The following is a 6112-nucleotide window of genomic DNA, read 5'->3' as shown; positions in this document are numbered from 1 at the left end:
CAAGATTGAATCCGAGAAAGAACCAAGTTGGAGCCAGTAGGTCCTAAGCCGCTAGAAGATGCCTAGACAATAGGCCCCATGTTTAGTGCGAAATTGCCCTGCATTTGTGTCTCATTCTCAAGGCTGAGTGCCAGGAAACCAGATTTACAAACATGCTGTCTTCATGGCTTCACCTACCCTCCATCTCTGAAAACAAAAGGCTGCAATAGAGATCATGTTTTGTAGATTGGGTGTCACCTTTAATCTCTACATGTATTAGTCAGTTTTCATGTTTCTGATGAAGACATAACCAAGACTGGGTAATTTATAAAGGAAAAGAGGCTTAATAGGCTCACAGTTCCATGTGGCTGGGGAGGCCTCACAATCATGGCAGAAGATGAAAGACATGTCTTACACGGTGGCAGACAAGAGAGAAACGAGAGCCAAGGGAAAAGGGAAACCTTTTATAAAACCATGAGATCTCATGAGACTTATTCACTATCATGAGAACAGTATGGAGGAAACTGCCCCCACAATTCAATTGTCTCCCACTGGGTCCCTCCCACGACATGTGGGGATTACGGGAGCTGCAATTCAAGATGAGATTTGGGTGGGGACGCAGACAAACCATATCACTAAACTTAAACTCAAGATGTGACAATTTCCAAGTATCTATTTACATGGAAAAAGAAACCACTTTGTGCTGTATCACACCTATCTTTATGCATGCATTTCTGTACAAACACATGAGGGAGGTATATTTGCACTCCTCCATCTACACCCTCTCAGAAACAAGGGGTCTTGGTAAATAAACTGGACTAAGGCAAGCAATCTGGACTCTGGAAGAAGGGGACCCATGACACTGTTTTTGTTTTCCCTGTGATCAGAATCACTAATCTAATTAAAAGATGATGATGACTGAATGATTCCACAGGACTCTAGATGGAAAGACCTTTGTGTAGACCTTCAGGAATAAACACTGTATCAACGAGCATATCTGTGGCTGTCAGTAACAGAAACCCCTCAGCTCAAATTGGCATGAAAGATAAAAGGATTTATTATCTGGTATACAAGAATTCCAGGCTGGGTGCAGTGGTTCACCCCTATAATCCCAGCAATTTGGGAGGTCAAGGTGGGTAGATCACTTGAGGTCAGGAATTTGGGACCAGCTTGGCCAATATGGTGAAACCTTGTCTCTACAAAAAATATAAAAATTAGCTGGGCGTGGTGGCAGGGTGTCTGTAATCCCAGCTACTCCAGAGGCTGAGGCAGGAGAATTGCCTGAACCCGGGAGGCAGAGGTTGCAGTGAGCCAAGATTGCACCACTACACTCCAGCTGGGGTGACAGAGCGAGACTCTGTCTCAAAAGAAGAGCAAGAAGAGGAGGAAGAAGAAGGAGGAGGAGGAGGAGGAGGAGAAGGAGAAGAAGAAGGAGAAGAAGGATTATTCTGGAGGGAAGGAGAAACTCAGGTTTGTTTTGTTCAATGTAATTCAGTGACTCAAATATACCTTCAGAGGTGGGGTCTTTCTGTCTTCCCACTCTGCCAGCAGTGTTTCAAATTTGTCCTTAAGCTGACTTCTCTCACAGTCACAAAAGGGCTGCTGGAGCTCCGGGTGTCAAATCCAGACCTGACAAAATTCAGAGGAAGAAGAAGGACTATCTCTTTTGAGGCTTCATCTAATTAATAGGGATAAATTCTTTCCCAGAGGTCTCTAAATGCCTCACAACTTAGTAACCAGCTGGGCTACTTGTCTGCGCTAAAGCCAACACTAATGAAGGGAATCAAGCCACTGTGACTGGACTCGCCCAATTAGGATTTACCAATGAGTCATGTTGTAGGAGGGGCAAGTCCCTAAACAAAATCAAGACTCTCTCAGTAAGGAAAGAGGGTGGCTTTGATTTGCATCTGCCACAGGTGTGAAGTTCATTTCTTGTGATCTCACACAGCCCTGGTTCTATCAATACAGCAATCTCAAGAATTAGTCACTGCTATGAAGCGGAAATGGTCTAGGTTTTATTTCCTACTCAGAGGCCCATGTAAAGTCCTTTTGGATAGTTTTAAAGCCTTGAATCTTTAAGAACAAGAAATAGTCCATCTCCTTTGCTCAAAGCACTCAGGCTGTGATTACAGTTGACAGGCGATTCCTCCCTTTTGTCTGGGCTTCTCTCATCCTTTACTCCTCTCTTTGCCTTGCAACACGAGTGGTTGTTACTGTAACAACATAATTGCTGCTCTGATTCCACTACTGAAATAAACAGAAATGAAAAGGAAATAGAGAGCTTCAAATTGTGTTCTCTTCCACCTGGCAGTTTCCCAAAATGCCTCAGCTAGAGACAGCCCAAATGGACAGGCTGGGGGTTGAACCTGAATTAAGAAATGAAAATAAAAAAACAGGCCCAGAGCAGATTGTAGAGGAAACTCCTTTCTTCCTGCTTAACTCCTGGGGATGGAAGGAGAGGAGAAAGGCGAATAATGTGAAAAACATTTTGAATTCAGTAGTGAAGAATTGGTAGCATGCCGGTCCGATGCTGTTTGTAGATGTGCTGTTTGTCTGGACAGTGTCTTGAAAATTAGAGTTAGTCACAGACATTTAAACACCCAAAGATTTCATATAAAAATCCAGGTTGCAAGCTTTTGCAAAATCAGAAGATCTGCTACTGGGCCTGCTTTCCCAGAAGACAATCAGTGCTGGTGCTGCCCCTGTAAATGGGGGACGCATTTGCAACTTTGCCACATTCCTCACCACACCCTAGTGCACACTTCTGCCTGCTCTGTTTACAGTACCTGCCTGCTCCCTCTAGACATTTGAATTTATGATCCCAGTTTACTATTCTGTATGTCAGGGGAAAGGGGACTGCTCCATGATTTGTTCAATGATACTGTTTAAATTCCTGTTGATGCTTATGATTCTCTACTGTGTGTGCAATTTTTTTTTCTTTTTTTTGAGACAGAGTTTTACTCTTGTTGCCCAGGCTGGAGTGCAGTGGCACAATCTCAGCTTACTACAACCTCCGCCTCCTGGGTTCAAGTGAGTCTCCTTTGTCAGCCTCCTGAGTAGCTGGGATTACAGGTGCTCACCACCATGTCCAGTTAACTTTTTGTATTTTTAGTAGAGACAGGGCTGGTCTCTACTCCAGGCCAGGCTGGTCTCAAACTCCTGATCTCAGATGATCATTCTCTTGATCATCTTGATCTCTTGATCATCTGGGAATCCCACCTTGGCGTTCCCAAAGTGCTGGGATTACAGGGGTGAGCCACCACACTCAGATGTGTAACATCTTACAAGGCATTTTGCCCATGTAATGTTTGCTCCTCCAGATGATTTTGAAGATTCACTCCTTCCCAGGCTGGTCACTGAGATAAGGATGGAAGCCTGTTAAAAAAGAGGTGAGACTGCTGGGCAACGCAACTCACTCTGAAATGCTACTGGTGAGCAGTTCTCAATCAGCGAGCAGAGCCTGGGTGGAACTTCGTGGAGTGTTGGGAGCAGACCATCTGCTTGCGAGATTCACTGGCCAAGAGTTCTCACTGTATCTTGAAACGAACTAAAAAGCAGTTCTTGCATAGAATCATGCTATGTGTGGCCCAAACCGCATCTGATCTCCCTTTGCTCTGTTTCGCCTAATTTTGAGGCACTTTATGTGTTTGTGAGATAACTGAAGGCACAGTTCTCATAAAATGAACAACCATTATGTAGAGATTTTAACTTGGCAAATAGAAGTTTTCACTAGTCTCCTGATAATTAGCTCAAGAGAGAGATTTAACTTGCATGAAGGCTTCAAGCGATTTCATATGATTTTTTTTTTATCATATGGGGTCTCGCTATGTTGCCCAGGCTGGAGTACAGTGGCTATTCACGGGCACCCCATCATCATTCACTAAGCCTCAAACTCCTGAGATCAAGCCATCATCGTCCCAACTACGCAGGAGACCAAGGAAGGATGATTTTTGATAGGTTTAAAATAAAATTTAAAAAAGAGTTACACGGAGAACTTCTTTGTCAAGTTTGAAGACAACAATAAATGTCTCTCTGTCTCTCCTAATTCTGCTCTCCTTGCTGAGGGGCTGGATCCTGAGCTTCATGTTTGACTTATTCCTGCTCCTCCAGGCCCTGAGAGCTGACTTTCTTCATTTTAAGTTGGCCAAAGGCAAAAGTTGCAATCCCAACCACTGCAACCTAAACAAGAAGCCAGGTATTCTTTAAACTGAAAGAACATTTGTTACAGGCAGAAATGCAAGTCAGGTGACCACAGGATTCCAACTGTGTCCCTGGTGGGTCATCAAGGTAACCCAAGCCCTGCCCCATGGGTATTGGTTTCCAGGGCATAATCCAAAAAAGGAAATCCAAAGAGGTTACCCAGTTGGTGAAGTAACCTCTGGATTGGTTTCTTTACACCTGAACCAGGATTTTTCAGTTGGTTTTCCAGTTTCTGCTGAACCAGAAGGTTGACAGTCATAACCTTTATTTATTAAATTCAGGGCTGAGATATAATATTCCTCTGATTGTGCCCTCTCAAGAGTTCAAAATGAACCTCATCACCTGAATCTTTTTCTTGAGGAGGTTGGAGTAGTCCTCCTACCATACTTTCTCTTTCATCACCACCTCCCCAAAATGAGTTACACTCTCCCTTTTTTCATTGAAATTTCGACCACTCAACCCAGCAACCCCATTACTGGGTGTATACCCAAAGGAATATAAATCATTCTACCAAAAAGACACATGCACTCATATGTTCATGGTAGCACTATTCATAATAGCCAAGACATGGAATTAACCTAAATGCCCATCCACAGTGGACTGGATAAAGAAAATGTGATACATATACACCATGGAATACTATGCTGCCAGAAAAAATGAAATAATGTCTTTTACAGCAACATGGATGCAGCTGGAAGCCATTATCCTAAGTAAAGTAGCAGGGGAATAGGAAACCAAATACCGCATGTTCTCACTTATAAATGGGAGCTAAACACTGAAGGCACGTGGACACAAAGAGGGGAAGAGCAAGCACTGGGGCCTACCTGAGGGGGGAGAATGGATGGAGAGTGAGGGCTGAAAGACTACCTGTTGGGTAGTATGCTCATGCTCACTACCCGGGTGATGAAATCATTTATACCCCAAACCCAAATGACATGCAATTTACCCATTAATAAATCTATATATGTACCCTTGAACCTAAAATAAAAGTTGAGAAAAGAAAAGAAAAAACAGAGAGATTCATTTTATACTGTGCCCGGTTTCTTCCAATGGTAACATTTTGCAAAATTATACTACCACCACAGCCAGATACTGAACAATTTCAACACTGCAGGATCCCTGGTGTGGCCCTATTAGAACTACACTCATTCTGGAGTCCATCACCCCCCTTTACTCTGTCCTCCATTTCTAAAATTTGTCATTCAAAAAATATTATATAACTGGAATCATATAGATTACATATCTTTTGTGATTGGCTGCTTTTTACTCAGCATAATTCCTGGTAATTCATTTAAATTGTTGCAGGTATCAATAGTTGGGACTTTTTATTCTAAATAGCATTCCATACTTTGCATGTTCTACAATTTGTTAAACCATTCACCTGTTGAAGGATATCTGGGCCGATGCCAGTTTTTGGCTATTACAAATTAAGCTGCTATGAATATGCAAAAATTATATATGAACATAAATTTCCATTTCTCTGGGATAAATGCCACAGAGTGTGAGTGCGGGGTTGTATGGTAATTACATATTTAGTTTTATTTTTAAAAACCTGCCACTCTGTTTTCCAGAGTGGCTGTATTTTCCATTCCCACCCATACTGTATGAGTAGTCCAGTTACTCATCCCTTGCCAGCATTTGATGTTGTCACTATTTTTTGTTTTAGCCACTCTAAAAGGATACAAGATAAAACACACATAATATTACTCATATTCCTGTATATTAACAAAAACATACAGAAACTGAAATTAAAAGCACAATATCATTTACAATATCATTTTCAACCACTCCAAAGAAAACGAAATACTTGGCAATTCACTACACAAAAATGCATATCTCATTGCAATTTTCATTTTCATTTTCCTGATGGCAAATGGTGTTGAGCATCTTTTTACCTGCTTATTTATCATCTGTATATTCTCATGGGTGAAAT

Source organism: Macaca thibetana, chromosome 18, assembly GCF_024542745.1.
Source record: "Macaca thibetana thibetana isolate TM-01 chromosome 18, ASM2454274v1, whole genome shotgun sequence".
Classification (NCBI taxonomy): Eukaryota; Metazoa; Chordata; class Mammalia; order Primates; family Cercopithecidae; genus Macaca; species Macaca thibetana.
The sequence above is the reverse complement of the archived record's forward strand: the minus strand, read 5'-3'. Positions refer to the sequence as shown.